Genomic DNA, 14,203 nt, shown 5'->3' with positions numbered 1-14,203 from the left:
ACTCTGTGCACTGAGCTTTCAGCCAAGAAGCAGCCATGACGCCTTTGTGTGCAGCCAGCCAGGGCAGGTAACCTGATCCTGGGAAGCGGAGAGGCGCCCCAGCCCTGCCCAGCAGAGAGCCCAGCTGGCAGCCTGCCAGGAACCCAAGGGCTGCGGCTCTTTGGCATGAAGCACAGATGGCAGCTGCCCTTGTGTTTAACATGGAGGTGCAGGCTCTGGCAACAACAGTGCCCAATGGCACTGCCCTCCCTGAGCCCCACTGCTTGGGAGGAGAGGGGCAGCATGCTGGGGCAGGGGGCAGACACCTGTGCAAGCAGGACCCATGCTGTGGGGGGGGGGGGGAATAGCACCAACAGCAAAGCAGGGGGTCTGGATTCCTGCCCCATAACAGCAGTGATGGGCACAGGTCCAGCCTCGAGAGACATGGCAGCGGTGCCTGGGCTCCCTTGGTTTAATCACAGGTAGAGTGTGGCTCTGCTGAGCATAGCGACCCCACAAGTGCCATGTGCCCAGCCATTCCAGCACCATGCCATCACCTTACCACCTGCCAACTCCCCCAGGGCCTGGCACCAAAGCCCCTTGGCTAGGGTCCCATGCACAGGGCACTTCACGAGGGGCAGAGTGGGTGCAATGCACTGTGGCTATTGTCTGCCTCCCTGCAGAACACAGCTCGGGTGGCCCTGAGAGGCCGGGCATTAATCCAACTCCTGGGCCAAACGCTGGGCCTGACTAGCAGAGAACAGCCCCTCCCCAGTCCTCTGAGAAAGATCCTGCAGGCTAAGTCCTAACTTTGGCGATACCTGCAAAGCCCCCCCACACCTTGCAATGCCAGCTTTGATCCTGGACCTCGTTAACCACATCTACTGATGGGGCGGGAGCCCAGCTAGTCTCCAGCTGGCTCTCCCAGGGCACAGGCTGTGCAAGGGCTCACAGGAGCCAGAGGTGACTAAAGGTAGCAGATCCAACTCCGATATGCTGCAGGGGCACCAAGCAGGGAACTGCTATGGGGAAGCAGCTCCAGGGCTGAGGACTCGGCAGAACCCGGGTTGGCACTGGATGGGCCCAGAGTGCAGGGGGGGGCCCTCCCCTCCAGGGTCGGCCGAGGTAGCACATCCCCTCCAACACTCCGTGGGAGCAGGGGGCACACGCAGGCCGAATGGGGATGGCTAGAGAGTCGTGTGGCTGGATTGAGTGCTGGTCACAGGAGCTGGCTGGGAGCCCTGGATGCTGGGCAGATACAGGCAGAGCAGCCTGCTTCCACTGCCATGTCCCCCCTCCCCTGGAGGAACCAGGCAGTCTCTGGGGCTGGGGGGTCCTGGAACCCTGCGGAAGCTGCCAGTAAATGGCAGCTGACAGGGCAGTACCATGTGCACTGAGAACGCAAGGGGTTAAGTGACCCCCGCTGCTGTCCCCAGCTCCCTAGGTCTTTCTCTGGCCCAGGATGTCAGAGCTTTGGAACACATTGATCTGGTTGGCACCTGCAACCTGTTGTCACGCTGCAGCGGGATTCTCACAAATGCAGGGCTCCTATCACCCCAGTGGGGCCCGATCCCATAGGTGAACTCTGAGCAGGCTGGAGACCTGCTAGTCCCCACAGCAGGAGGGCTGGACATCTGGACAGAGCATCCTGGTGCTGCACAGAGGTCGAGCGTGGGGTAGGCATAAGAGAGGCACTGAGCCGGAGGAGGGACAGACACAGGCTGGGCTGTCAGGGCACGGCCCAGCTAGGACAGCTGGCCTGGCTGATGTGCGTGACCCCAACAGATGATTCAGGGATCCCAAGTGGAGGGAGGCATCAACCTCCAGCCTCTCAGGTGCTTAGGTCCCACGCCTGGGGCAGGTCTTTGCTCATTATCCACCTGGGTGGGACCTGGACTGAAATGGGTTGGGAAAGGCCCCCACACCAATCCCCTGGGTTCTGACAGGGCTGGAGTTCAGAATAAAACTGGCCATTTTCATCCTAGAAACGATCACACATGGCTTGCACACGCTGTCCCTGACACACACATGCTGTCTCACGCTCTCCCAGTGACACAAACACCCCAGTGTTTCTCCCCCTTATCCTGTAAATAACAAAGCTGATCTATTTGAACCAGAGTTGGAGGGGGGTGGCAGCAGCAGGAGCCTGAGCATCTCTGGGAGCCCTGGTGCTGGTGGGCTGGGACATGGCGGAGTCACACACACCCCAGCTCCCGAGGAGCCTGTGCTGCCCCCGCAGCGGGTGATGACACACACCAAGGGGATCATGCTAATCAGTACCGAGAATGCCAGGAATGAGCATACCAGCCACCCACCCACCACTCCCTGCTTGGCCAGATCCCCAACCCACCCCCCTGCAGGGCACTCACACCCCCCTAGGCAGTGGAGGGGGAAATCACAGGGACTTTCCACACTGACCCCCCCTCCCGGAGTCCTGACAGGGACTTTCCACATTGACCCCCCCACTCTCCAGGACCATGGGACTCTCCCCACCCCCCCCACAGATGTGTACACCCAACGCTGGACAGGCTCCATCCTCATGGGACAAGACACCCTGCTGGGGGTCCCTGCGAGGGCTGGAGGAGAGTGGGAAACACAGAACACAAGCCTAGGGGCTCAGGCTGGGTTGGGGCCCTGGTGCCAGCTGGCCAAGGGGCTGAGAACAAGGCTGGGGAAGGTGGGGTCTGCTCTCTCTGTGCTCCCTGCTCCTCTGGCACTTGCCCCGGTTGTGCCTCCTTGGCAGCACCCGGAAGCTCTCTACGGCTCTGCTAACAGTTGGATGCAGGAGCAGGATGGGGCAGGGGAGGGGCAACAGGCTGAGCCGGGAAAGGAGCAAGGCCAGAGGGCAGCCTCCTACCGCAACGTAGCGAGAGGAGCTGCACCTAGATGCCTCTGTTTCTTGCCCCTCAGGTACTAGCCTTACCGGAGATCCTCCTCCCATAACTCACCGCGGGGTTCCTGGTCATCCTTACACACAGGGGCAGGGCATGGAGCCCTGGTGATGTCGGGGCCCCACAGAGAGCTGGTAAGAAGAGTCTCTCCCTCCCCCAGGCCCACCCCAGGGGCCCGGGGTAATTCCAGGCTGATGCCTGGGTTTCTGCTGTGGGCCAGATGCAGACACTTTCAGTTCCCTCTGGCCTCCGCTCCTGGTGGGAGGTGCTGAGCCCCAGGGCAACTGTGACACCCAGAGTAGCTGAGCCAGAGCTTGGCTGCCCCTCCCACAGAGTGGGGCATCAGATCTGCTCTGACCCAGATTCCCAGGGGTCTGAGGCACTGCAATCAATCAGGGAACGAAATGCAGGGCCAGCTCCGCGTGTGGCCCCTGGCCGTTCTCCCCGCCAGAGCCTCCTCCTCTGCAGGGCCCACCTGCCATTTCCAATCAACCCTCAGCACAAACGACACCCCTTCACCCCCCCGCCCTTCAGGGTCTTTGAGTGACAGGGCAAGATCTGAGGTGCCAGTCACATCGCAGCCAGTTCCCCTTGAGCTGTGTTGTGGTGGTGGGAGGGGTGGGGGTGGGCAGAAAGAGATATGTGCACTTGCTGCCCCAGCCCCCTTCCAGAGGGACCCTCCCCAGATGGTGGCCTGGAAAGCAATGGGGTCAAAGTTCAGGGTCAGAGATTCCCCGCTGGGTGTTTAAGGCACTATCTTAGGTGACACAGCCCCACCCTCCTCCCTGGGGATGCCTTCCACCCCAAGGGATGGAGGCCAGGGTCGCCCTGGATGCAGCTCAGAATTTACTCAAAATTCCCTTCCCAGGTCCACCCCCCTTGTAGGAACAAACTGGGAAGGGGCAGACGCCGATTCCCCCACCCCACCCACAGGAGCAGCAAGGAGAGATAGACTCTGGGGGGACTGGACCTGCCAGGCAGAGCCCCCCATGCAATGGGAGCAGTTAGCCTGACCCTACCCCCATAGGGAGGGAGCATCTCCCACTCAAAGAGACTGTCTCTGCCATTAGAGGCTCCTTTGTCATGGAAAAGAATCTGTGTGTTGGCCCCAGCACCTTTCACCTCCACTACCCCCCTGGTAGTGCCCCAGTGGGCCCGGGTCTTGTAACACACACACACACACACTCTACTCCTCCTCGGCACATGCACGTGACACCCCCCCCCCCACACACACACACCAGGACACATGCTCTACTCCTATTGCTCCCAGTGCTGGAAGGGACCTTTCAGGGCCAGGCAAGGCCATAGCCATGAGAGGTTCCGGCCGAGCAGTCCCTGGGAGGTTTCTCTCCCCAGCTACCCGAGGCCCTGTGACTCTGCTGGCACTAGTTAAGCCACCCTCCTGCAGGCTGGCTTGGCCATGCTGGAAACTTTTCTGGGATCACAGCCTCTCTGACTGGGGGACTCCGGCCACCCACTCCCTAAGGGATCTCTCCCCACTGGGGCATGAGGCACTGAGCGGCCTGGCACCAAGCTCCAGGCTCGGGAGCTGATCTCCAGTCGTTCGGACACTGGCTGGGGCAGCAGCTATATATCCAGAGCCACAACAGCACATAAATCCCCATTTATCTTCCTGGCCTGGAGCGGGCGTGTAGAAACAGCAGTTTGGTTATGAGTTCTAGAGAGGCTGCTGGTTTTGGGAGCCTGATGTGAGAATCCGGGGAGCAAATTTTCTGCAGTGCTGGGACCTCGCAGCTCCCAGTCAGGGAAAACGTCCCGTGGATGGATACCTGAGGGCCAACCGGCCCAGCAAAATGGACTGTGCTGGGACGCTGACTTCGGATGCTGAGAGACTGGGATCCAGTCCCCCCTTAACCTTCTGCATTGAGCTAAATAGATGGAGCTCCTGGAGTCTCTCACTAGAAGGCAGGTTTTCTAATCTTTGAATCATTCTTGTGGCCCTTCTCCACCTCCTTCTCCAATTTATCAACATCTTCCTTGAATTGTAGGCACCAGACCTAGACAAAGGATTCCAGCAGTGGTTGCACCAGTGCCAGCTACAGAGGGAAAAGAACTGCTTGGCTCTGATTCCATATTCTGCTGCATCTGTGTCCCAGGATCGCATTAGCCCTTTTGGCCACAGCGACGCACTGGGAGCTCGGGTTCAGCTGACTATGGAGGTACAGCACCTGGCACAAAGGGCAAAGACTAGCTAAGCCATTACACCATTACAGGAAGATTGGAGCAAGGGCTTCCCCATGCCCATAGTACCTAATGCCAGGCACCCACAGCACTCTGAGCCCAGGAGGGCAGAAAGCAGTGCTAAAGCCCTGAACACACGGACTGTTCTGGAGCCAGTGGTCTACCTCAGGAGCCTTCCCCATGAGACAGCTTTCACCCAAGGATCTCCAAGCCCTTTACAGACAATAAAGTATAACCACCCCAACCACCCCTGTGTTAGCGGTGCAGATGCTGAAAAACAGAGAGGTGATGTGGCTAGTCCAAGAAGATAGTGGACTGCACAATCCAAGCCTTCAAATCCCCCCCAGTGTAACCACTGCAAAACACTCTCCTAGAGCTGGGAATGGAATCCAGGCATCTGGGCTCCCATGCTCACACTCAGACACCAGAGGATTCAGGGAGGCTTCCATTCCAAACCTGCCTTCTCAGTTGCTTTAACTTTTCAGTTCAAACTCAGTTGTTGGCCTTTTTTGGGTCTCCAACCAGGGAAATCCAACGATGCCCCCAGGGGACCCGGGGGGAGAAGGGGAAGAGGGTCATTCAGATATTTTTCACTCCCTTTGCTAATGGAAGGGATACGCTCCCCAGAGCCCACACATTCCCTCTGCTTTATGATTCCCAAGAGCTTGACACTTTCACCAACACAGCTCAGTAGCCTGGCTCTGTAGCTCGCTTTCTTTGGCTTTGCAGCCAGCCACTTGCGCACCGCCTTATGGCACAGGAATGCTCTGGCAAAGGTCTACAAAACAAGCCACAGTAGAGCAGGTACACCACCACCCTGGGCTGACAGATCATAGGAGTCTCTGCAACAGTGACTGGAAGCATGAAGGCAGTGGCTTGATTGCCCTGGAGTTTAACTGCTAAGCAGCTCTGTGCCTGGCTAGCATTCAGAGGGGAGACCACTGGGGCATGAGACTGCTCTAAGATATTGTTCAGCAAAGGTTGGGGACCCCATGGGTTCCTGGCCTCCCCCAAGAGGAAGCAGATTGCCCTTTGGTCCATGGATGCCCTGTCCTGTGCTTGCTTTCTCGGGGCCCCCATGGGTCAAGATCAGACTCATCACGTGGCTGCCGGCATCTCTGCCTGAGGAGCACATCCATACAGTCCCGGCCCTCGAGCAGGGCCAGGTGCTGATCCCACTGATCGCAGGTGAGGGGCCGTCACACAGATGCTGACTGCTTGTTTTCTTGGAGCTATTGGCAGCCGGTTCCATTGCTTGACACAGCCGGGCCAATTCACTAGGGAGCAAGATTAATGACAGATGGGCTCCACCGCCCACTTACCTATGGCTGGCCTGGGTGAATCACATCACTTCACATTCCTTTACTCCCCTCACCACCCCTCAGGCTCAATCCAGCCTCTGCTGTCCCCCAACCTCCTGCCAACCAGGCAGCCAGGGATGCAGCACACCCTGACCTTCCAAGACACTCACCCGGGGCCCGCCCACCATTATATAAGTGGGTGGGTGGATGAGCTTCGGCTTAACCTAGTTACCTAGTGAACTATTGCCAACACGCAAGCTGTGAACCTGCCAGGACAGCGGGCACCGCACCCAGTGGGGGAGGCGGATAGGGAGTCAGCTGCTGTTCTAGCAACAGTGAAGGGCAGAGCAGGGGACCTGGGAGAGTTTCATCCGGTTATTACAGCTGAGGGCTCTGTCCCCTGGGATGGCTGCTGGCGGTTCAGGCTAGGGGGCCTGGAGTCAGACTTTCTCCCCAGAGCTAACCCAGCCTTCTGGCCCTCCTCTCACAGCTCTGCCCCCCTGCAGCCCACATGATATGACCGGCATATCTGGCCTCCTGCTGGGCAGGAGCCCAGGACTCCAGCGACATTGTGAAGGGGCAGTCGTGAAGGAGCCATGCATCCAGGGAGTTTCTGGCAGTGCCGAAGCAGACAGCAGAGCGGCCTGCACTGCCAAGCTCAGGATGGAGTTCAAGATCCCCAGATGTGGAGCTGAAAGTCTAGGTGGAGATGTCACTGGGAAGAGGTCTCCCTCTTTCCCAAATCCCTCCTGCTGGTGGAAATCTGCTGCCCAGGACAGGAGGGAAGCCACAGGAGTCTCTCAAAAGTGGGGAAGGGGAGGATATTCTCTGTGAGTCTTGGCCATAACAATCACCACACGTGGGTACCATTCAAAAAGAGGCCTGGTGTTGGAAGGTGCCAACCCCATAGCCACCTCTGGCTTCGCCATGGATTCCAGTGCCTCATTTTTGACCCTTCCCATGTGTGGGCAGGGTGGTGAGGGGCCAACACGCTGCGATTACCCTCGAGAGCTAGTCTACTGGGACACTACCTATGCAGAGTCCCCAGAACTTGAGCCCATTCATAGCAGTGGGACACGAACTTGCCTTGACCACAGCTCTGGACCATCTCATCTGTGGAACCAATGCTAGCAGCTCTTAAGAAACCAGGGAACAAAGTCATACCACAGCAGCAGGCTCCACATCCCAGAGCGCAAACCAACCAACCCTTTCCAGGAGGTCAAGCTACAGTGCCCAAGGGGTGGTGCCAAAGTGACAAAAGATGGGCATGCCAGGCCAGGGCTGAAGCTAGCGGACTCTACAGAAGACACTTAAGCAGAGGCCAGGCCTGCAGGAGGGTGGGGGTGGGTGGGATTTAGGAGCCCGGAGGTCAGGAGATATTCTCTGTGTGCACTGTGTTACGCTGTCGGTAAGGCTAGGGCTGGTCCCAACAAGCTGGGCTGGTGGATCTGCAGCACCGCTGGCAGCCAAAGCACCGGACTAGCCATGTTGCCTGACTAAGCTGCAGTCCTTGGTGTCCCAATGGTGGGAAGAGCATGACGCTACTCAGCCAAGCGTTACCCCGTGGTCAGGTGCCCACAGAGATGCAAACAGACTGCCCAGGGGGGCCAGATACCATACTTCAGCTCCCCAAACACTCATCACGGTAAATATCCTTAGCCACACTGCCCCACAATGAGTTCCCCCTCCAACCTCCTGCCACTTGTCCCAACCTGGTCTGGATCTCCGCTGAAAAAACCCAATGCATCGGTATAAAGCCGTCCCAACACTGGGGTAAAATGGACCAGCTTAGATACCAAACCAAAAACGACACGTGCAGCAGTTGCCCTGCCCCCTGTCTGCAGCCTCTCAGTCCACCCAGCTGTGACAAACTGGGGGTTCTGCTCACACCCCTTCTGAATCATGGCTAATTTTATTCAATTGGATCATGAAATCCCTGGTAGGAAAAAAGCCTCTGGATATGTGGATCGCCCATCAGTGAGCAGGGCTGTGCCCCCACAGTGACCAGTCAGCACCCACTGATCCTCTGTCCAAAGAGAAACATCCCCAGAAGCCAAGAGCTGCTGCTGCTGGGTGGACGGCTTGTCCCCAAGGCCCCAGCAAAGCAAGCAGCCTCTTCGGAGGGTCACATCCATGCCGTGAACCATGGGTCTGTGTCACACCAGAGGAGGAAAAGGCAACACTACAACACCAGATGCGCCCTGCAAAGGCAGGCAGCCCCCACCCACACCACCTGGAGAGACTGTGTGCTCCCAGCCCAGCATCCTCCAAGCTGGGAAATGCGGTGGGTGGGTCAGGCCTAATCAGGAGAAGCCAGCTGGACCTGCGATAGCCAGTCTGCAGGAGGAGAGATTCCTCCCCTTGCCAAGGCATGCCAGACAACAGCAAGAAGGCAGAAAACCTCTGCTGGCACAGGGGATAGGCCACTGATTGGGCGCTGCTAGGCAGAAACCAGAAGCAGTCTGCAGCTCATTCACCTAACCCAATACGCCACAGATACACTGTCCAGGGCCTGAAAACCGGCTGGAACAGCCCGAGTGTCAATCTAGGACAAGCTCAAGGATTTCCCCCCCCCCTCCGCCGGCCCACGGCCTCTCCCTTCCCACCCATCTGCACTCAGATGGGCCGGAGTCCTGCCAGGCCTGGAGCCGACGGGGGGAAGCCCCCAGACCGCAGGCACTGGCTGGAAACCCCCAAGCCCACTCCCACGCAGAGGAGGAAGCCTCGCGTATGAATTCCCGGCAACTCTGGGCTCTCTGGCAGCTCTCGCCACCCCGGGAGCCCCCCCAAGACCGCGGCCTCCGCCAGCGCCTGGATCAGCTGCAGACCTGGCCCCGCTCTGTGCGGGGCTCTGCAGGCAGCCAGCCCCCTGACCCACCCTGGGCACAGCAAAGACGGCCCGTTCTTCCGGCTCCCCAGGCATCCCCCGAAGGGGTCCTGCCCAGTGCCCACCTCGCCGTGCCCAGCTATGCCCGGAGGAGCGTGCCCCGCAGCACCCCCCAGAGCCTGCCCCACACTGCGCCGGCAGCAGCAGCTGGGCGGCCAGCGGGAGCCCCGGACGGCGACCCCGCTCCCACCCCGCAGCTGGCACCGACCCACCTCGCCCATGGCATCAGCTCTGTTGCTATGGAAACTCACTTTCCCTGGGCATCCATCAGCCCGAACCCGAATTCAACCGCAACCAGTAGCATTTAGAAAAAATGGCAGCTCCCCAGGCGGAGGGGGGAGGAGGAGCCGGGGGACCCCCCCGGCCCCGCCCTGGGGCAGCCTGCTCCAGCGGCCCCCCCGGTCAGCAAGCCCCCCCCAGGCCTCCTTCCCCGCGGACAAGCGGGCCGCTTGCAAAGGATTTTCCTTCTAGGCAACAAAGGAGAGGGCGCAAAATATCCTCCCCTTCCCGACGCGCTGGCCTCGGGGGGCGCCTTCCCCAGCCCCCAGCCGGCACCCCTTTGCCCCAGCCCGGGGACAGCCCCGCTTCCCAGCCCCGCTCCGCCCCGGGCCCTGCGCAGCCCCCGCTCCGGCCCAGCCACTTACCTTCCAAGGAGACAAAAATGGCCCTTCGCCTTCCTCGCCCTCTTCCTCCCTGCGCGGCGCGGCCGGGGCGGGAGCGGCTCACTGAGCCTGCTGCTGGCCCGGCTCCATGGCGGGGGTCGGCGGCTGCAGCTAACAAAGCCCTGGCTCCGCGGCCCCTCCGTGCTCTGCCTCCGCTCCTGCTGCCGCCGCTGCCTGGGCCACCGCGGGGCGAGTGAGCCGCTGCGCGCAGCTCCCCGCCTCCATCCTGCCGCCCTCCCCGCTCCGATTGCACAATAGCAGCCCGGCAGCCTCATCAATATTCATAGCCTGCTGGAGGCTGAGCCTCCCTCCCCCACCCAGGCGAGAGCAATGGAGCTCCTATCTGGAGGCAGGGGATGGGGGGGAGTTGGCTGCAGCCCCCCACCCCCACTCAGGGTGGGAAAGGCAAACAAAGGGCTTTGCTGGCTGCTGGAGGCCGGGCTGGCTGCACAGGGGCGCTGGGATTTCAGCCCACACAGAGAAAGGGCAACCGTGCGCCCCCACCGGGGTTGCCACCTCTGTGGGCATCCCTCACTTTTGAGGACAGTGTTCTGGGGGCTCCGCACACCTCGCTGTGGGCTCGGGATCATCCCACATGACCCGGTTGCATGCCTACCTCCCAGCCGCCCATCCCTGGCATTGTGACCTGCCGGAGAGGAGGGCCTCAGCTACAGCTCCCCATGGGAGTTTGGAGCCTAAATAGCCTGGGGGATCCAGGCCTTGGCCCTTTTGCTCATACCTAGGCTTCGTTCCTTATGGCAGCCAAGACACTGCTGCCACCCACCGCTGACGTGTGTGCACCCGACTCTGCTCCCCAACACAGCACCTTATGCAATTCAGGCAAAACAGCCCAGCGGCCCTGCATCCAGGCACTCCATCCCTAACAATCTCCCACGCTCACCAGCTGGGACACAATCCCCAGATGAAAAGCACAGCTATGTATTATTGTTATGAACATAAAACCCCCATCCCCCCACACACACCCCTGGTACACCCTGCATTGAATGAGCCAAGCTGAGCTGCCATGCTCTGTACTGTAGAGATTCAGGTGCAGTATATTGTAGAAACGTCTCTGAATGTAAACTCCCCCAAGGCCCTGGTAGCCCCATGGACCAGCAATGACATAGAACACCCACAGGCATAAGGCGCTCTCTGAGTAATAGCCTGTGGCAGGAGCATGTCAGATGAGGGGGGCAAGAGGAGGTTTGGCCAGGGCAGTCCTTTGACCTGATGTTTTCCTGCTGCTGCAGCCACCATGGTGCTATGATGGTGGAACATGCACAGGGCTTGAATCAGGCCCTGAACAGGAGAGGCAGCACTGCAGGGAAGAACCCATCCCTCCCCTGGGCATCACTGCTCCCTAGAGGCCATTAGGGACAGGAGCTTTCCAAGGAGCCAGGAAACTCTGGTCAGTTTTTATAAAACCCAGCCACATTCCTCTTTGGGCCTACACAGCAGCTTCAGTTCCCCTCTGCTGAGGTGCCTCAGAGCTCATGCGCAGGGGGGAGCCCATTGCAGGGCCCCAGAGGAACAGCTGTCACCCACTCTGACAGGCGAAAGTGGAACATTTTACCTCTTTTTTTCAAACAGTTCCTGTTCCTTCCTGTCACTTAACTAGTCTGGTTTTCCCCAGGACATGATCTGGGTGTCTCCTGGGAGCGGATTTGTTGTTTGCTTGAGTTTGTTTCAATGGCATATTTCATCACCATTTTATCTTCCAGCAGTGCAGCCAAAGAGTCAGGGAATGTGTCATCCGTCCGTCTGTCCACCCCCCCCCTCCCGCTCCACTGGCTTGGAATACAGTTTGGTGTAGGATTTTGGTGCCCTCCATGTGCCGAAGCATGAGCCCTTCCCTGTGCAGAGGCGTCTGTATTGTAAGCTGTAACACAAAACAAATAGGTGCGAGGGTGCCAGAGTGCCAGCCACAAGCCACCGGGGCTCTCAGAGTAGGCCCCGGCTGATCAGCAGTGGAATAGTGCACAGCACTTCCATGTGGTTTCCCATTAGAGTTCAGAATGAACACTCAAGGCACACAACTCTGTTTCAGCACCATGGATTGTGTTAGTCATCCATGGATGTTGCAGAATAAATGCAGGCATGTGGCTTGGTGGGATGATGATGTTAAAGGCCTCTCCAGTCTCACCTTTATACTTCCTCCACCTGGCTTTTCCTCTTCAGCTCTTCTCTTTTTCACCCCCTTCCTTGACTCCTTGGTATTAGCACCCCTGGAGACAGCAGCCATGCCTATTCCCAGCGGAGGGTGCTGCTGCCTGTTGGTTCAGGAGCATAACACAGGCCAGAGAATTTTAACTCTTCATGCAGCCCAATACCTTGTGTTTGGCTACAGCATCCTCCAGAAAGGCAGCCAGTCTTGATCTGAGGACATCAACAGAGGTAGAAGCCACCACTTCCCTGAGGAGTCTGTTGCAGTGGTTACTCACCAGCGCTAGTACAAATCTGTGCCTTATTTCTCATTTTAATTTGTCTGGTGTCAGCCTCTGCCTTTCTCTCTATTAGCACCTGGTGTTTTCTCCCTGGGAAGGGTGTTATGTGTTTGTATAGCACTGGGCACAAAGTGTCCAGGACAAGGGCTCTTAGGTGCTATGAGAATACAAAGATTGAATAATAATAATAATACTCACACTGCAATCACATCACCTCTTGAGCTTCTTTTTGACAAGCTGAACAGACCCAGCCCTTGAATAATGTTGTGGCACTTCTCTGCACCCTCTCCAAGTTTCCAACAGACCGAGGGTCTATCCAAGTTCTGGCCCAGAGTCCCCAGTCATGGGAAGGACAGCTGATCACACTACAGTATTATTCTCACCTCCCTTTCTCCCCCAAGTCCATCTCTTCCAAACAACAACCTGTTAAATGGATGCAGCACACTGCTTCACACTGGCTGGCTGCAGACTCAGGAATGCAGCCTAGTCTCACACAGAAGCTTTTCTCCTTCCCAGCTAAAAAGGGCTTTGCTTGAATGAAAGCTGAAATCTGGCAGGACATACTGGATATTTCACTCCTGCTCCTCCACAGGAGACCTTCATTCAGAGGAGGGCAGGGGCTCTGAGGCAGTTATTCCCACTGGCCCTGGATACAGAAGAACATGTTAATTTTTACCCACTGTCCAAAGCTGAGATAATAGGCATCATGTCAGGGCTCTGCTCACTGCCCGACCCCCCACTGCTGTGGTATGAAGCCAGGAGCTAGTGACGTGGGGATGTCCCCTCCCTGATCTGCCGCTGAAAAACAGACTGAACAACCACTGAAGCCGCTGCATGCTGTGGCTGGACTTCTGGGGAATGTGTATGTGGTGAAGACTTGCCCAGGGTGGCTCAGATCCTTGTACCCCACTCCTGAGTCAGCAGCAAGGGCGGGGGACACTTCTGAATGACGGATAACGCAAGTTGGAGAGGGCCCCAGTTGCTTTTCAACACTGTAAATTCAGGTCTGGTCCTGGAAGGCCCTGTAGATGGCTGGAGATCTGGCAGGGTTACAATGCCAACCAAACTCTGACTGCTTCAGACTCCTCAGAGTTCTCTCAAATGCCTGCCAAACCCTTGGGGGAAAAGTTCTCTGCAATCCAGCACCCTCTTCCCTCCAGAGAAAGGCTGAGAGAGCTCTACGGAGTCCTCCTGCAAGCTCATCTCAGGCCTTTGTTCACTATCGGACAGCAGCCAAGGACTTGAAGAATCGTTATTTCCTTCGCAGGTCACCTTTCTGGAACATCCCCCTCCAAGCTCACTCTCCCTCCAGGTGGCTGTTGAGCAGAGCTGGGATTTGCGGTTGCTGTGACCTCCCTAGAGATCCCTCAGAGAAACGATGTTTCCAAATCTTTCAGCAAATGTTACATGATTTGACTCTCTCTCAATCCCTGCCTGGAGCACGAAGCCAAGTCACAACTGGGCCAACGCAGCAATTTGCAAACGGAGAATAAAGCCAATTGCACATGGGGAAAATGACCAGGAAAAAAATCTTTGTTAACTTCTATGTGTCACCTACCTTAGGGGGAGACACTTGAAGAATGCTGTGCTTCGCTGAGAAAACGCAGAGCCTGTTAACAGATCAAAGATACAGTCTAGTTAGCTGATTTCCCGGTTACTGGTGTGATGAATTGGTTCATGATTGTAGAATTGTGCCGTCATGCTGCAAAGGGTTAATGATTGCTATGAAGTGGGTATTTGATACATGGAAAATCACAGACCTGGTGTGCTAAGCACCTTTCTTTCAGACTAAGTGGAAGGAGTAATTAAATGGCCCTTTATATAGCGATAGCTGGAA

At 57.6% G+C, this 14,203-nt stretch overlaps 1 protein-coding gene across 2 annotated transcripts in view; it reads right to left on the bottom strand.

Annotated features, from left to right (window-relative positions):
• ZMIZ2 (zinc finger MIZ-type containing 2) overlaps positions 1 to 10,181 on the bottom strand; it is a 43,201-nt gene extending 33,020 nt beyond the window's left edge. Inside the window, exon 1 of one of the 2 annotated variants that reach the window (XM_084615107.1) lies at positions 9,905 to 10,181. The gene's annotated coding sequence lies outside the window, so the exon portion shown is untranslated. The remainder of the gene's footprint in view (positions 1 to 9,904) is intronic. The other variant, XM_084615108.1, reaches the window with a different exon arrangement.
• Between the last annotated feature and the right edge of the window lie 4,022 nt (positions 10,182 to 14,203).

Source organism: Lepidochelys olivacea, assembly GCF_965140295.1.
Source record: "Lepidochelys olivacea isolate rLepOli2 genome assembly, chromosome: 26".
NCBI lineage: Eukaryota > Metazoa > Chordata > Testudines > Cheloniidae > Lepidochelys > Lepidochelys olivacea.
This window is presented reverse-complemented; position numbering and strand designations above follow the sequence as displayed.